Source organism: Hemibagrus wyckioides, linkage group LG11 (assembly GCF_019097595.1).
Source record: "Hemibagrus wyckioides isolate EC202008001 linkage group LG11, SWU_Hwy_1.0, whole genome shotgun sequence".
Taxonomy (NCBI): Eukaryota; Metazoa; Chordata; class Actinopteri; order Siluriformes; family Bagridae; genus Hemibagrus; species Hemibagrus wyckioides.
This window is the reverse complement of record NC_080720.1, coordinates 13,064,620-13,083,696: the sequence shown is the minus strand read 5'-3', so window position 1 is coordinate 13,083,696 and position 19,077 is coordinate 13,064,620. Positions and strand designations below refer to the sequence as shown.

The window sequence follows — 19,077 nt, the reverse complement described above, 5'->3', positions numbered from 1 at the left end:
ACAAGATTACTCCAGTTTTGACAAGCTGAACTGGTTTCTCTGGCTATTACTGTTTAGATGTGCATTAGCTGTACATAAGTATTTACAGAGTTTCAGATGCCACACCCATGTTCCATGAAGTGTCTAACATCTTACTGTACACCACAAGATTCAGGGTTTTGAAAGGTTTTGTCACTAAATTAAAAAAAAAAAAAGTTATTGTCTTTAAAAAAAAAAAAAAAAGAAACAAACTCTGTCTTTAAAAGTTACAGGATTTTGCCTGAGGTAGTTAGTGGCGAGTAAATGAGATCTTTTGTTATGGGAATGTCTGTGGTTGGCCATGTGCCATGTCAAACAAATTGCCTCTTTCTGTAAAAGCAGGTGGTTCTTGGCCTCGTGTATTGATGTAACGTACCGGACTCTCCAGCAAATGCTAGAAGTCAAGCTTGCAGGACGAGTTAGGCAAACAGTACCGCACTAATTTTACCAGCTAGTTTTAAATATTAATGTTCGCCTTGGTGATGGCATTGATTAACAGGGTTGAGGTTACATAAAGGTCTGAACAAAACATTCCAAAGGATAGGTCACTAGCACTAGACTTAGGCACACCTGGTCTAACTATTATATAATGTACTTAAAAACGCACTAGCAAGCTTGCTGTTCAAGGGATAATATATTGTGAACGGGAGTCAGTAGCACTAGCAAACTAGCATTAAGCTAACTATTAGATCTACCAAATGTGCAACACTACATTTCTAATGAAACACTGGCTTCATCATTGACACCTGTTCCATACTGATGAACACAATAATTACAACTGTTAGATAAAACAATGACAAAAAACACTTTGGCAGAAAGATGAGTAGATGTTTATGTTTATTCAGGTAAATGTCTACAGTGGATTCTAATTTATAAACTAGCCAAGATAGCCAATGTGACTAGCATGCTAGCTAAGTCTAAGCTATTATATTGCGCAAACCAGCATCCAAGAATGTTAATTAGCTTGTTATAAAAATTGGTTAGCTAGATAATCTGTTGAATTCTTAAAGGCTGTTGTTAAATTTCCTCTAACAGCAGCTTTGACACTGTAATTATTCCAGCTGTAATTCAAATACGTCTAAGAAAGAAAAAATTTGCTAGTATTTAACAAACAAAATGGTCGAATCGCCGCAGTAGTAAAGTTTTCTGTAAGGAGAGGGATATTTAACATTTTTCGAAGGAGTCTCCAGTGTCAGGAGGTTTTGTAACAGACAGGACAGAGCACATGGTAAACTACATATTTGGTTTTGTTAACTTTAACCTCCTAAGACCTGAGCTTGCATTTTAAATTTCTTCTACCTATTTGGGGTTAGGAGGAACCAATAAATATAATAACCAGATATTATCTTTAAACATGAAGCCATTTCCTTTGTGTACAACAGGTTCCAGTTGCAAAGAATTAAGTATTATGGTGCACACAACCAAAAATGTGATGCCCACATATGTGGATCACAGGTTATGGGAGGTTAAGAGACAGAAGAGGAAGAGAGGTGGGTGAGAGGATGACTGTTCACAGCTGCTATAATCTAAGTGATAACAGGAGCTTGTCTTATGGACATTTCTAAACATGCAAGAAATGTAAACAGTTTGAAAGTCATGCTTGAATGAATGAAAGAAAATTGATGGAAAAACTGCTGTAGAATAAGAGTGCTGTTAAGAAAATAATCCAAACCACCATCTTGTTAATTATATTCCTATAACAGCACAACCCAAAGTGTTCCATTCTTTATTAGCATGCAGTTTGGCATAAATGACTAATTATAGTATCTAAGAAATAATAATAAGGATAATTTGTTTAATGTATATCCTGAATTGATGTATTTCTATAAAATATAATATATAATATAATATATAAATATAATATATAATATAATATAATCTTTATAAAAATGTCTATTGCTAAAAGGCGCTATGCAAATAAAAATTTAATTGAATCGAAATATGTCCTGCTTCTGACCTGGCACTTCAGTCTACTACCATGACATGAAGGAAAACCGCACGGCTATAACATGGTGCACGAGGGTGAAGCAATGTAGCAAACAGCAGCAATGTGCACCATGTTGCGTTATAAAGCCAACATGCTGAGCTCAGCAGAGTGTAATGCAGTGCAACAACCGAAAATAAAACAGAAGAATGTGTGGTGGGTGAGAATGAGGGGCTACTGAAAGAAGAGGAATGCTAGCTAATAATAATAATAACGAAGGAAAAAAAAAAAAACAGGTCAGAGCGTGAACTTAAGTTCATGTCAGGATATGCGGTAACAGGTTTGAAATCGTGATGCTCAGCAGAGAAGAAATGAACAACATAAAAAAAAACAACACATAATCAGCTGAAATGTTTAGAAAATGTATAGCGATGTCGAAGAAATGCATCATGGGATATAAAATAGAAGATTAGCTGATAGAAAACGGTTACAGATGAATGGAAATAAATAAATAAATCAAGCAGAAGAGAGCATGAGGTTAATGAGAGTGATGCAGATAAGCTTTAGAAAACCATATGTGAGATTAAATACACATTGGTTTTTAAGCACTATAGACAATAACAAAGATGTATTTCTTGAACATCTGATTAAGGTGTTTTAATGATGAAGTCGGCTAAGAGTAGCACAGACGCCATCTCCTGCTGCTGCACAGATCCCTGAGGATCGCTTCGTATCTGCAGCCACACTGACTCAGTGATATATACTGAATATATCTCGGCACGCTCTGCCGTGGGCTGACTCTGTAATACTGTTTGTTTATGACCTCATCTTATGCACGTGATATCGTTTATGTTGTCCTAGAAATTCTTTCTAAGCTGTTTTGATAAACGTGCTGAACAAACAGACACTCCGTGACAGTTTATACTTCCATAATTTAGATAATCCTTTTGTAATAAACTCGCCAAGCTGAACAGATCAACCACCGCATCTGTTTCTGCTGACGTCTTTTGTTTAAGTATCCTTTATTCGTCACATATACATTACTGCACAGTTAAATTCTTTCTTCGCATATCCTAGCCTTGAAGGATTGGGGTCAGAGCATAGGGTCAGCCATGATGCAGTGCCCCTGGAGTGTGTGTGTGTAGGTGGGTGGTTGGGGGTCTGGGTTGTGGAGGCAGCCTGGCAGTGAGGGGCTTGAACCCTGATCTTCCAATGAACAACACAGAGCCTTAACCACTTGAGCTACCACCTTCAATAGATAACATTAAATACTACACCTTTCTCCTGTATAAATACTCCCTGTTTATCTCTCACATTTTGAAGAGTTTTGCTATTAAGTCACTGTCTCTGTGTGGTTCTTTGGCAAAAAGCTTCCTGGACATTAGGAGAGGTAGCGGCGGCAGGGTGGCTTAGGCTTCTTCTATGAGTGAACCTGAAAAATTCTAAAACTCGGTAACATTATGACCACCTGCCTAATATTGTGTTGGTCCCCCTTTTGCTGGCAAAACAGCCCTGACTCGACGAGGCATGGACTGCAGTTTGAGCTGCAGTTTTGGAGATGCTCTGATCCAGTCTTCTAGCCATCACAATTTGGCCCTTGTCAAACTCGCTCAAATCCTTACACTTGTCCATTTTTCCTGCTTCTAATACATCAACTTTGAGGACAAAATGTTCACTTGCTGCCTAATATATCCCACCCACTAACAGGTGCCATGATGAGGAGATCATTAGTGTTATTCACTTCACCTGGCAGTGCTCATAATGTTCTGCCTGATCTGTGTATGTTTACCTAAACAATTCAATCCTTAACCTCTGTACTGTATATATGACAACTGTCTAATCTTTGGTATTCACTGCCAATTTTTTTTTTTTTGTGTGTGATCAATTTTTCTTGTCTTTCTAACATCATCAACTAACATCAGTAGAACAAACAATCAAGGAAGGAGGAATAATAGACATATTGAAGGGTTATATAATATAATCATTCCTTTATATAATCTAATATATTGGAAGAGAAATATTGCCAGGCAGCAATAGTCCCAGGTTTGGCCTTTGTGCTGTTGTACACTCCCAAGTCACTATTTTAAGTAGGCTATGAATCCAGTATGTTTTTGCACACATGTGCGGTGTAAACCAGTTCTGTATTATTGTCTACTTTGCAGCTGTAAAGCCAGCGAACCTCATTTTCTTCTGTATTAAACTGGCACATAAGTCAGAGTCATCATGGAGAAGATATAAACCTGGTTTGGGGATGTAGTCAATTTTCAGTAAGGAGGACAAAGCTATTCACTGTCAAAATTTGATGGTCCATTAAAAATCTTTATAAAGCTCCTGAGAATCACGGCAGAAAAAAAAACCCTTCACTCTATCACCCAGAGTTCATATCGTGAAGATGCCACAGCCATCTGTAGCTGGGAATACAAGGGAGAGAAACTTGCCGTGAGGCAGATTTCCTCGAAGTGTGTTATGTCGCCTTGTGATGCAGCACGAGCAGCAGGACAGAATGGAATGGTTGGATGGCTTCACGTGTCTCAGAGCAAGCATGTGGTAGCCTTCATGCTCAATGTCGCTAGCTGTTGTATGACAGCCACTAGTCCAGTGAGACTAAAAAAATCTTTCGAAAGCATTTTTACATTATTTATTAGCTGTTTTTGCATTGCACCTTTTAAAAGTACCTAAAATTCCAAAATAAATATCAGAATCTTTCAGTACAATAAGCAAGGCAAAATAAAAGTAAAAACAAAAACAAACAAACAAAAAGTGCAAAGAATAAAAAGTTAATAGAACTGCATAATATCTAAAAAAAAAAAAAAAAAGACTTTGATAACAACTGAGCCAATGAAGCCAATAGATTTTTTCAAATTTATATTTTTTTGTAATTCTATAAATCTACAAATTCAGATTACAAGTGTTCAAAATATTTTATTAGTTATTACAAAATAAAAGTTTCGAATGATAAAATATGGAACTAAATCATTCAAAATATAATTACTTAATACCTCATAAATAAACGTATTATTATACCATAGCCTACATCAAGTTCTGCTTTTCTCTCCCATACGCTATGCCTTGATTTGCCTGCTTCCTTCCTCTAATAATTTGTAGCCTACGCCAATCGTGTGTATTTTTGCTGTATAATAAAGCTGCTATCAGTTTTCTCATTTCTAGAAACCATAAACAGGAGTAAAATATAAACAACTGACTAATATTAGTCTATTTCACCTACTGTTTTAAACGATGCCTGTCTAGTTTCCGAATAATTGATCAGGGTTAGCGCTGATTACAGTCTAGATGTTGCTGATAGACGAGCATATTATCTTATCAGTGAGCCCTTAAAGCAATATTTCATTTGCTGACCTAAGAAATTCGGTCTCATTCACATATGCATACATGCGTTCGATAGCAGGAGTGGTCATAACTGTGTGTTATACGTGTATTTGCATGTTAATGCATAATTAAAGGAGAAAGGCAGTGAGAGAAAGATCTCTCGGATCTGACAGGAACACCACAGATGTAGAAAATTTGAATAAAGTAACTGAAAGAAGAAACACCACCAGCACCAGTGTTTTATGTGTTCAGATGCATACTTAAGTTATTAAAGGCTAATGTCAGTCACATGAAAGAAACCATGCAAGTTTGCTGCTAGGATTCAAATCGTATAATTGTTACTAATATGATATATATATATATATATATACGGATTAAGTTGTCAAGTTTTAAATCACTTATTTATTCAACTAAATTTAAGACGTTTAGTGTCTCATTACTTGTTGAATTACTGAAACATTTATCAGCATATACAGAAAAATCTGCACTGAAGTCACTTTTGTGAACTTTCAGTTTGTTTTGTTTCATACATAGTATGATGTTTTTTTAACGACTAACCATGTTATAAAAATAAATGCAAAAAAAGGAATTTAAAATAAAATAAAACAAAATAAATCAAAAAGGAAATAAAATGGACATGTGCCGTACAATAAAATGGGATTAGCTGTAGGAAAAATAAATAGACATAATTTTTTTTTTTAAATAATAACTAAATAAATAATAAGTAAATAAATAAAAATACAAATATATAGTAGTATATTAGTACAGTGACTATGTGGTGAGGTAAATGATATGAATATAGTACTGCTATAACAATGTTAGCTATACAAAAATGCCTGGTTGATGTAGTGGTTGTTTTTATGAGATTTACTCATTAAGAGACTGATAAATGAGGCTTAAAGGGTGACGAGCACTGTTTTGACATAATGTGTTCGAGTTTAATTTGCTCTTTCTAATTTTGTCCGTTTTGTTTTGTTTTCTCCTACGGGTTTTGTATTTGTATTAGCAGAATAATAATGGAAATGACACATTCACCTGCCATTCTGACATACTGAAGAGCACAACAACAATAATTTATTAGAATAAAAATAAGGAAAAAAATAGAGTGAAAGGTTATACCGGATGGACAGCTGCATATACTCATTTATCATCACAACACATCTCGGTACAACCGAGGCACAGGGAGGGCTGTGAAGTGTTTTGTGAAGTGTTTTGTCTGAAAAGCTTTTTTATCTAAATTGGCAGTGCATGCCTGGGGTTTCTATAGGAACGGTGAGATTCTCATCGCTGGATTTCCTGTCATCTCCCCACAGTGACATGCGTGTGTGTGACAGTGACATAACAACCGGTAGACAGTTAACTGATGACCAGCCAAGCGACGAGACAGAAAGAAAACACAAGACCGCAGAGAAAAGGCAAACTAGAAAGAAAGTATAAGAAAGATATAAAGTCTCAAAAAGCAAAAAAAAGGAAATATATTCACATTAAACACAGTTTCATCAGGAAGCTCTGCGTTTCTTTACTACACTAAGCATGTTATTACTAAAGCTATTTTTCCTGCAGCATAATGACATTCTAAAAGCCACTAAAATAGCTCGCAAAAATGTCGGACTTAGTGATTTTAAACCACTTAGCACCTCCTAACTAGTCTATACAACTGGAGCATGTGTACAGTGCATCCTCTTAGCAAAACTTACACAAACTTAACAACTGTTCGTTAAATTTCTTCTCTGCTGGCCGCAGGCGAATGAACTCAATATTATGACATATTTCCAGAAGCAGACTGAGGACTGACCCTGTTTTTGTGAAATGAATGTGTGACACACATCTTTAAGGCACGACAGCAGTCAATCTGCATCCACACAGAACACCAAAGAAAAGGAAAGGGAAAAAAAAAACCTTGAGTGAAGCCTGAGTGATTTTACAGATCAGAGATGAGGAGTGAGACGGAAACATCACAAAGTAAGCACTGAGTGAGATAATGTGAAGGTTTTTTTTTTTTTTTTTTTTTTTTTACCCTTTTCATAAACCACCTACATATATTATGGAAATCAAACTATGGTTCTGCAGCTTTTTATAGCTTCTGAGAATACAGTTAACTCCAGAATTATTGGTACCCTTTAAGAGAATAGCTAGAAATGACTGTATAAAAGAAAATGTACATACAGCCATTCAAACATTCCACTCAAGCATTTTTTTTTTTCCCTTTTTCTTCTTTTTTTTTTTTAACTAAGATCATTATTCCCTTTTTACCAGTTTATCAGTGTTCAAATCAGACGTGTCGGTCAGTATAAACAAATAAATTACTTTATCCTGATAGAAAATGAGTCAGGACTGTGTTGACTTTCAGTGCGAGACGTTTGTTTTTTCCCCTCTGTTAGGATAACCTTACACTAAATATAAGTGGCTAAAGATAATGCCTTCATATTTTAGATATGGTTATGAACAAGCACTTGGAGCGGAAATGGGTTTAATATCATTTATTTTGAAGATAGAAATGTGTAAAAAAAATTTTTTTAAATGTAATATATATATGTATTTCCCCTAGTGAGCTAGATAAAAACAGAAATACTTATGAAAATCTATAAATTCTTAAAGCCCTGAGTGTCTATATTCATTTAAGCCATTAACCAGCACAGTAGAGTGTGACGTGTCAAAGACATTCGATGCTGAACCCACAAAATGGGAAGAAATTACATTTTTTGGCCTCTGGTAAAAAGAGGGAAAAAGGTTCTGTTACTTTGAATGTTAAGTATTAAGATCATTGCAGGACCTGAACTTCTTCAGCTGCAACTGGAATACTGTGGGATTTTTTTTCTCTTTTGTACACAAGCTACATCTGCATGTACAGTATGAAGTAAAACAAGGGCTATGTAGAACCAAAGCCCCCAAACACTCTATAAAATCCAGGCTGGAGATTGTAGGCTGGATTAAATTTTAACCCCAAATCTGGCTGCCTCTACCATGAGGTTAAGACTTAGCCAAAGATGAATCTTTTAACAAGATAATGACCTTGAAACACCAAAATGATTATGTTACACACAAAATCCTCATGCACAGATCCAACGCTATTAAGGAGTAAGTATTTTGAATAAAAGGAGCGTCTACAAGTCTACTTTAATGTTATTATACATTTCAAGAAAAAGGTTCTGTGCTCTTATGTTCCACGAAGACCATCTGATGTTTGAAATATATTGCTCGTTTTTTATCAAGAAGGCCAACAATCCTCGAGTTGTCTGCAAAATAATGAAAGCACGCTTTAATAGTTGAAATGTGAAGCCACAATATCTAACCTTCGAATTCCTCAGTACATCAAAAGCAGGTCTTAGAGAAAATCCTTAATGCTGCTTTATATGATGAAGAAAAGCACTTTCAGGAGCCACATTAACCACAAAGCTGAAAAGACACACAAAAAGAAACTTACGAGTGGGACAGATTAGGCTCAGATTTCAGCCCAGTGCTCAGAAACACACTGTGTGGGCAAATCAGTGACGTTTGGCTTCTGTGGCATGTGTATACGCTCACCACTTTTCTCGTGTCCTTTACGAGAACTCTGCTGTTCCCCTACAATCACCCAGTGTGAGAGAAATGAGAGAGAAAGAGAGAAAGATCAAAGCTTGGCCTATCGCACATGCTTAACTACTACTTTGTGACCAAAATCACAAAAAGGCACAGAGAGATAGACCATCTTTCTCACGCTGATTTCATTCTTCTGGTAATTCATCAGGAAACTGAGCTTTAACACCATCCTGTAGTGTTTGCTTAAAAATGAGGTTTTTCTTTTCAATTTGTTTTTTTCCTAGTCATGATGATAATTAGTATTGCGGTGTGAAAAAGATTTATTTGAAACCCAAGCAAAACTAGACTGTGATGGTTTGTTATACATTCAATGAATTAAATTAAGCAGTAAAAATAGTGCTTTTAATAGCAATAATAATAGTGATAATAATCATTAATAAAGGTTTATAGTAAAACATTCAACTGGATATTTGAAACAAAAATAAAAATAAATTTTCTCCCTCCCATTCCTAAATGTACCTGAACAGACACAATATGGTTAATGTTTACATTAACAGCTAATAGCTAACTGTTCAGCAAGTCAATACACGTTTCTCAATAGAAACAACGTGCTACTTTTAGCAGCTGATTTAGATTTAGTTTCAGTTTTATTTTTTGTTGTTGTTTATTTGTTGTTGTTTGTTTACAGCTGAGGTACCTTTTTTTTAAAAAATAAAATAATCATTACTGAAGTAAAAGATGCTAATGCTACCAGCAAACGCATCTTGGCCACTCTGTGGGGGTATAAACAAACATAATCTTTAATATAAAAGAGTAGATAATCATAATTTTGAGAAAAAAGCATGAAACCATCCCCAGGCTTCACTACACATACTGCCCCACCCATGTGAACTGTTGTTGATGGTTCTGGGATGACAGAACTGAAAGTACAGTGAGAGCTGCACTACGCTTCTAGCTTCCAGCGCTGGACTATATGAGCAGAGCGGTGTTGGATGTTCTCTGCTCTGTCAGGCAGCGACGATTCATTCTCTAAAAATGTGAAAAATGATTGATGGAAGCAGCTGCACGCTGAGCCAAGTGAAAGCTCAAATTAACATTCTTCGACAACACCTTTGGGTACGTTCCAAGAACAGTGCAATAAAGGCAGCAGAGAGACAGAGGGATCAGTTGGTCAAAAAGGCCATGGCGGCTGCTGGAGTGCAAATATATTCTGTCAAAGGGTGAAGAGCAGCAGCGTATAGAATGCTCAAAAATCCTTTACAATAGTATTCAGTCATTCATTTATCTTAAGCAACCATCTTAGACTGGTCAGGGTCATGGATTCTGGGAACACTGGGTATGAAGTGGGAATACACTAGGGATAAGACACTATTCCATCACAGGGCATCATACACACACACACACATGCACGCACGCGCACACACGCACATGTACATGAACATGTACACCCTTGTACACACACTCACTCAGTTACAAAATCACACCTACACACACTCTCTCACACACTCACATGCGCACACCTTCTACACATACACACACACGGTCACTCGCATATATACACTAATACACGTGTACACCCCCACACACACACATACACACTCTCATTCACACTCTTACACACACACACACACACACACACACACACTCACAAACACTCAAGCCAGACAATCAGAAGGGGGCAGGGCTTCCAGGCACTGTCACCTAAACCCATTGCAAAAATCCTTCCAGATGCATATTTCTATGTTTCCCTGAGGAGAAACTGACATATTTTTAAATGATAACTAGTATACGCTAATAAACTGAGGCGCTCCTACACAGCATGCATGAACTTTGGCTGTTCTAGTAATAAAATATAATCTAAGGAAATGCCACTGAATATCACGGCAGTGCAAAATTGTAGATGATTAAATAGTTGCAGTGCACAAGTTGTAGCTCCTAATTAACATGACTACCTGACATTTCAGCATGTTAAAGAAGTGAGACCCTGTGCTTCAAGTAAAATACTTTTGAGGAAAACATTCATTTACAACACTGCTAAAGGCAGTAAGCCAAAATATGAGTTCATACATTCTGTAGCATTTCTTACAAAAAACCTTCAATCCATTTAAACAGTAAATACTAGCGATGTGACTGGATTCTATTTCCTTACAAATCTGCATTACAAGCTTGCGTCAACTAAACTAAACACCCATCACAGCTATGAGCATGCAGGCCTTAGCATTTAGCAATAAAAAAAAAGCAAAGCAAGAGAATTACATGAACAATTCAAACTATTCATTTGCCTGGAAAAAAAGGTGGTGGAGAAAATTATATTAAAAAATAAACAAGTTTGTGTTGCTGAATATGCAGATCACCTGCTAAGATTGAGTACTTATTCTTCAATAAAGGGTCTTTCTAAACCAGAGGTATACAAAGTCCTGAGGTTCAAACTCACAGCTTTAAGTCAGGGACACGTGAGGACACGTGCACGTGCAGACACAGCAGCCATGAAGGGTATTGTTCACATTCCATTTATACATCTGGAGGCGGAAAAGCTGTGTAAAACAGGTTTCTACATCTATCTGTAAAAGGTTTTTGCCATTTCATTCTCTCACCTTTCACCTGTGTTAATTATAGAAGAGCTACTTTTACTATTGGCAGAGTTACTATTGGCTATAGATAGATAGATAGATAGATAGATAGATAGATAGATAGATAGATAGATAGATAGATAGACAGACACAGACAGACAGACACAGACAGACAGACAGACAGATAGATAGATAGATAGATAGATAGATAGATAGATAGATAGATAGATAGATAGATAGATAGACAGACACAGACAGACAGAGACAGACAGAGACAGACAGACACAGACAGACAGACAGACAGACAGACAGATAGATAGATAGATAGATAGATAGATAGATAGATAGATAGATAGATAGATAGATAGATAGATAGATAGATAGATAGATAGATAGATAGATAGATAGATAGATAGATAGATAGATAGATAGATAGATAGATAGATAGATAGATAGATAGATAGATAGATAGATTTTCCCAAACCTCTGCTACAGTTTTGATATGACGGCTTTGGACTATAATTACTCTGATGGCTTTTAGACTGTAACTGCCACAATCAGTTTTGCACTCAAGTGTCTATCAGTGAAATGCGGATAACTTCAAAAAGACAGACATTACTGTCAACTAAGCGACTCTGTTATAACCAACATGCCTCAGCTAATGTTTTTAGTCAACCAAAATGAATTTCCTGGTTACACAACTGCACATTTTGTCCACATAGTACACAGTAACAGAAAGGAAATGATGTAATCACACCATTCAGCATCATCTAAATGAGGATAGGTTTCCTTATGAGTCTGTTTTTTTCCTTTCCATCACTCATCACATCATCCCTATATGTTACTCACTGTTGCTGCTTGCACTACTCACACATTCTGTACTCTATATTGTGTAATGTATAAACAGTCATAATGTGCAACTGTTATTTGCACTACTATGCACACTTCATATACATTACTAACCTGGCTCATACTACTGAGGTCTTGACTGGCTTGCTCATTAGGAATAAATATATATTATAAATGTATAATTTACTGCTGAAATGATCTTTCTGTAAATACAAATTATATTGAATTGAATTTTGCCACAAAGTTAAATGGGCATTTGTTTTACAATTTCCCTTCACTGGAAATAAGAGGCCTGACAAAGCAAGCTCTGCACAAAGCAAGTGCCGAGATTGGTTTGAAAGCACTCAAGTGTCCTGCACAGAACCCTGACCTCAAGCCCTTCAGGATAAACTGAAACTCTGACTCTACACCAGCCTTGCTTTTGCCCAACACCAGTGCCTGATCTCCCTAATGCTCTGGATGGTGGGGAAACTCCATATCAGTGCCAGGCTATGGGAGGGAACGGGATGTTCAACTTCAACATATCTAGAAGGCATAGGTGTTCGCATACTTTTAGCAACATGTAAAGTGTATTTATTTGTTGGTTTTTGCTTAGTTAAAAGTAAAAAGATCGGCTAAACACCATTAAGCTAAAGCTACCACTTCCCCTACTTATCCTAACCCCAGTTTATATGTTATTATGAACTATTTTTTGTGGGGGTTTCTTCAAGGAAAACTACAACAACAAATCGACAATCAATGAGCCTGATAATCAGCTGCCAAAATCTACATCAACATCTTTTCTATTCAGTGGTGTTGTGAAAAATCAAAGTTAAAACCGAGACACGCTTGTCTTTCTTTATTCCACCCACGAACACACCTTCCCCCATTCAATATTTCAGACATTCAAAGACATCTATGTTATGACTCCACAGTGCGCCAGGCCTTGTCCGCACTAGAACAACCCTGTCGTTTGCAGCGAACCCGTGTAACGAAGAGCAGAGACACGCTTTAGGGCATGTTGCTGGAAATGTCACACTCTGCAGGGGCTGCTGGTGCATGCTGTGCGGTGTCTGTGAGTAATGAGTGTCCTGCTGTTCTCTGTGTTAGCTGTCTCATCATCAGTGGACATTAGACATGTCGTGTCAGCAGATGCAAAAATTAACGAATGAAATTCAGGCTATAGGCTGGGGATGTTTAAAACTGATTCATTAAATTTGACGAGAGAGTGACGCCAAAAAAAAAAAAAAAAAAAAAAAAAAAAAAAGTCCATACTTCTAGCTACAGAGATCAGAGACAGACATGTCCACTATGGTTATTTTAAACAGTTGGTTCTAACACATGAGTCTAACCCAGGATCAGTTCTGTACTCATTTCATGGAAAAACATCATTACTGATTAGTTTTCACACTGGCAAATGTTTTTCCAAATTGCATTACAACCATAACGTCTTATTAACGTCTACTTAATTAGTGTATACTTTATTTAAGTAGAGTTTCTGTAGTCAGCGGTTCAGGTGAGACTTTATGCAGAAAAATAACGGTTGTGAATTTCAACACCTTTTCCTCTCCCAATATCTAAAAGACATTTCTTCACATGAACCAGTGAGCTGTTTTTCTCTGTTTTGGACACCAGTATGAAACTTCTACATTTACATTTCTGACACATGCCCTTATCCAGAGTGACTTACAATTTACCTCATTTTTATATGGCTGTGCAATTGAGGGTTAATGGCCTTGCTCAGGGGCCCAGCAGTGGCAGCTTGGTGGCTTGGGGTTCAAACTCACAACCTTCTGCTCAATAGTCCAACACCTTAACCACTAAGCTACCACATCCTGTATGTATCTTGTTCACACTTGTTGTAAGGTTGAGTGCACTGTACACCACTCTTATAGTTTACGCTCAGTTTTGTTTGGGGTTGTGACTTTGTTGCTTGTTTTGTAGTGAAACAAGAGAAATAAGGGAGAAAATATTGGTTGAGGAGACACGGGCAGTGCGGACCGCCTGTTCTGAAAAGAGAACTAGCAGAAAAGTATTAAAAAAATTAGCTATTTTTATACTGTGTGGCGCCAGGAAACATCGAGTTTGTGTTTATTTTAGCGGAAGCATAACCATTTGGGTATGACATGCCAAACTCTTTATGCTACATGAGCAAGGGGTTTGGGGGTGGTGTAGTGTGGTGTGGTGTGGTGGCGCTGTCAACTCCCTAAACCCTTCTGTGATGGGGAAATAAAGAAGAATACAATGCTGAAGTGAATACTAGGCCTACACTGCACTTATACAAACCCAAGACTATGGTTTGACTTCCTTAAACTGGGGCACTGATCTGTTAGTGCAAACACTGATGTGTCTGGAAAAGAATTGATAAGTATAAATCCAAAAATCGGTAAATATTTGTATATAAATAATATTTGTATATAAATAATGTACATTCCTCTTACGGATTATTTTCTTAAACACCCTCAAAGCCAGGTTCATAATGACATATCATAATATATTAATATACTAACTAATATATTATAAGTGTAAGTCCAACACTCCAGGATACTCTAAAACCCCAGTATTCAGCCACGTACCAACAAGCCAACTTGAACACATCCCAATCTGTACATTTAACTCCGATCAGCGCTGCTTTTGTCACTTATGTAATATAAATTCTGCATATAAGAAGAACGCATCTTTTATTCACTATTTAAGGAAGGTACTCTGCATGCTCAGTGCTGTTACCACTCACAGAAATAGTATTTTTTTCTGTCAACATATCCATTTTTACTGGCACACATCTCAAACCTGTGAAAACAGTGTAAACAGTGATAATGGTGTAAGCGTCTTAATTCGGGTGATATGAACAATCTGCATATGTTCAATGATAGTCGTGTCAGTCTGTATAAACTATAAACTTTCAAAAAGTGTGTGTGTGTGTGTGTATGAGTAAGAGAGAAAGAGAGAGAGAGAGAGAGAGAGATGGGGAGCAATAACAGTGCTGCTTTCAGATGCATATGTATTAGAGTGAACATGGCCCAAGACAGCAATTTCTATTTCCCTGGCATTTAGTGCACAATTTCTAGAAATTTCTCCTTAGGGTACGTTCACATACGCAGTGTTTAGTCAGATTGAACTGAGCTCTGGTGTGTTTCCCCGCTCTTTGTGCTTCTGTTAGGCAGTCATGAACACAGCATTCAGACGTACACCAAAACAACCGACCCAAGAGCATGTAAGAGGGGTGTATTTACTTTTGCAGCACTGTATTTCTGTATGAATGGGTTTCACGAATGCATCGTCAGCCCTGCATCTCCCTCAGCCAAATAATTTTTTGCTGCGATGGTAGAACCATGGTGCACTGTCATATATCAATCAAGTGTGTTTCACAGCATGCAGTAGTTTTAGAGACAGATGTATTATGGAAATGATATAATCATTCTTATTTCAAATAATCTCTATATGTTTTAATATTTCTCTCACTGCTGTGGCCTGGGCTCAATTCCCAAGCAGGGAACCAACCCAGACACTGAGACGTTAATTCTCAGTGATGGTCCCAGGCTCGGATAAAACGAGAGGGTTGCATCATTGTGGCATCCGGCTTAAAACCTATGCTAAAACAAAATATGTGGATCAGAAGATCTGAGGTGGCAACAACAACAACAACAACCTCTATATATTTTAGTAGCCACTGCTTCAGTATTATAGTACAGGTGCCTACGTCTATGGTTTATCCTTTCGATTTGTGATCCTTTGCCAGGGCAACATGTGAAAATCCTGGATATTGTATGTTTCTTCCTCCTTGGATAAAGCTGTGGTCAACCAAGTGCCTTATCCTCTGACAGAAAGCAATGATGGAAGTGTATATGCCACTGCTAGCAGACTTTATTGTGAGCTGGGAATTCACAAGTCTCTGACATATGAGAATAGAAAACACAGAGGCAGGACTGTGATGTCTGTGGTCAATTAAAAAAAAAAAAAAAAAATGAAGGAGCTGCTGCACTACCAATTTCTCACTGCTATTTGATACACTGAAAAAAAAAAAAACCAAGCTAGCTAGCTAATATTGCTCGTTATTCTTTCCCAAATCACAAGCTAGTACTGATATTAAATCACTTTCTTAAAACAACCATAATATCAATCAAAATGTTTGCGCTTCCTACATGATAATGAAATTGTTTGTCTCTGTCTGAATTTCGATGTTGGCGACTCTGTGATAACCAACATGCCTGTTTTTAAAAGGAACATATTTGGCTCATGGAATGCCGAAATGTTTCTATGAGTTTTAGGAAGACAGTAGTGTAATATTGAATATTGACTCAATATCTGAGGTCAAGGAACGTCATGGATTAACAGCAACACAATGATCATGAATCCTATATACAATACAACCTAGTGTATGTGCAGTATATGCTGTGTTGTTCTTTACACATGTATTTTTGTACCTGTCTGTGTAGTCTACGCATTGTCGTACGTCATTTGGAGTGTTGCTTTTTTGACTCACCAGCCTGAGATAAAAAGAGCTCAAAGAATTTGGATGCATCAAACACAATGACTAAAAAAAACAGTCTTTATTCTGTCATAATGTGAAAGAAAACATTTAGGTTTAAACCAGTTAACATTCATGAAGATCTGGTAAATTTATTTGGTATTTTTCCATCGGTGTAACCTCCACATCCTGCCCGCTGTAGTAGTCAAAACCTGTTTGAACACAACATAGCAGTAGACTGAGTGTGCAGGCAGATGCCAAACCGTGATGTGTGTAACTGTGTGTTTAAACTCCAAAAAACCCAAAGCCACTGTGTACACACGTCCACTGTGTGAGTACACAATATTAAACACGCATTAGCACAAATAACTCATTCAAATCAGACGGGGAAAAAAGACGCAATGTGAAAATTTAGTTGACGTCTGCAAATTAAAACTTCATCTGCAGAAAGAAGCATTTTTCAAGTGAGGAAAACGACCCTGCGTTTCGTTCCTTTCTGGGCTTTTGTTTTCCTGTTAAACTGGCTTCAGCACTTCCTGTTTTGACTGACCAAAATCACAATTCATTAAGTAATGGACATGCAGGTGTTAAACGTCTGCCACTAATCTGGCTGGCGACAGAGTACCCCGACACACTCGCCGTAGACACACCAACAGACAATATGAAGGAAATGACCAATTCTAAAAACAAACAAAATAAAACTGCGCTTCCTAAAGTAAAAAACTGTTCTTCTTAAAATATTTGAAATCTGCAAAATGCTTTCTTATGAATATTTATTCATATTCTGCAATATTTCTTTTGCATTTGTATGGTTTTACGCTACACTGACAAGACAACCCAGGAAGCAGGGAAACAAATCTGTGCACAAATTTGTGTAGAAACATAAGATGCATTGTAGATCCATTCTAGAGATTACACACACACACAAGCACAAAGTCACTGACACACACAAACAAGCACACAAATAAACACACAGATAGGCACACACACACACAAGCACAAAGGCAGACACACACACAAACAGACACTCACACGCACACACAGACAGACGGGCAGACACACACGTGCACACACACATACGCGCACACACACAAGCACAAAGGCAGACACACATACACACGCACACACAAGCACAAAGGCAGACACACACACACACACACAAACACAGATGGACAGACACACAAACACACAGACCAACAGACAGGCACACACACACACAAGCACAAAGGCAGACACACACACACACACAGATGGACAGACACACAAACAGACAGACAGGCACACACACACACACATAAGAACAAAGGCAGACACACACACACACAGATGGACAGACACACAAACAGACAGACAGGCACACACACACACACAAGCACAAAGGCAGACACACACACACACACAGATGGACAGACACACAGACAGACAGGCACACAGACACGCACACACACACAAAGGCAGACACACACAGATGGACAGACACATAGACAGACCAACAGACAGACTGACACACACACACAGGACAAAAGTCTGTATTTTCTTTGCTCTGTTTCTGCATTGAAATGAGCTCAGTGTGAACAGTTCTATTGAAAACCTCATTAAGCGTGTAAACCCCCTTTACATCCGGCCAAGTGCCTTTGGATTTGCTCCTTATTACTGCTCGCTTTATCTCCTATTATGTTCTCTACTTAAAATAAAGTACCCTTGGTCAGATAATTGACACATTCACTTATCTCCACTAATACTGAGTCAATTAGCTTGCTGGCCTTTTAGCTGCCCTTATCCTCTGTAATGTAGGCCTAATGAGCTCCACTCGACTCGAGGCCACGATTTACCCCGCCACTCTGCAAATACGCACCTCTCAACACAAAGAGTCAATGCTACACACAAATCTCAAATTGCCTTTTATTCTCTTTTTCTTGGTGCTGACCTTCATGTCTGCTAAAAAAAAAAGAAAAAGAAAAGAAAATCTGTACTGTCTTCCTTGTTCAAAACAACAGTACCATTTGGAGGAAGTGGACATTACTGTCCACATGCAGTACTTGTTTTTTCTTCTCAGGTTTGGTGCGATGAATCAGATCTTTAAAAAAGAAATAAATTTTCTGCACACAAATGCAGACTCTCAATATTTCTTCAATAAATCTGATAAGGAAAAAAATTAAGGCAATGTTTTAATTCTCTTATGCCACAGTTTTTTGGTGACTCCAATTTTTTATTTATAAATAACATGATTTTTTAATTAACTTTTTTTAACTTTTTTTTTAATAACCCACTTCCTGTTTTCACTTACGCCACAACAGCTACAAACACTGTTCCCTTCACTGGCATTTCTTCAATTCAATAAGACAAAAAGCAATCAAGAAATCTTACCTAGAAACTCTCTTCCTTTACCTTTACCTCGGACTGTAACAAAGCGATCAGACTGG

General features: G+C 37.4%; 1 protein-coding gene across 3 annotated transcripts in view; it reads right to left on the bottom strand.

Annotated features, from left to right (window-relative positions):
- lpp (LIM domain containing preferred translocation partner in lipoma) overlaps positions 1 to 19,077 on the bottom strand; it is a 217,050-nt gene that overhangs the window by 94,502 nt on the left and 103,471 nt on the right. The window lies entirely within an intron of this gene.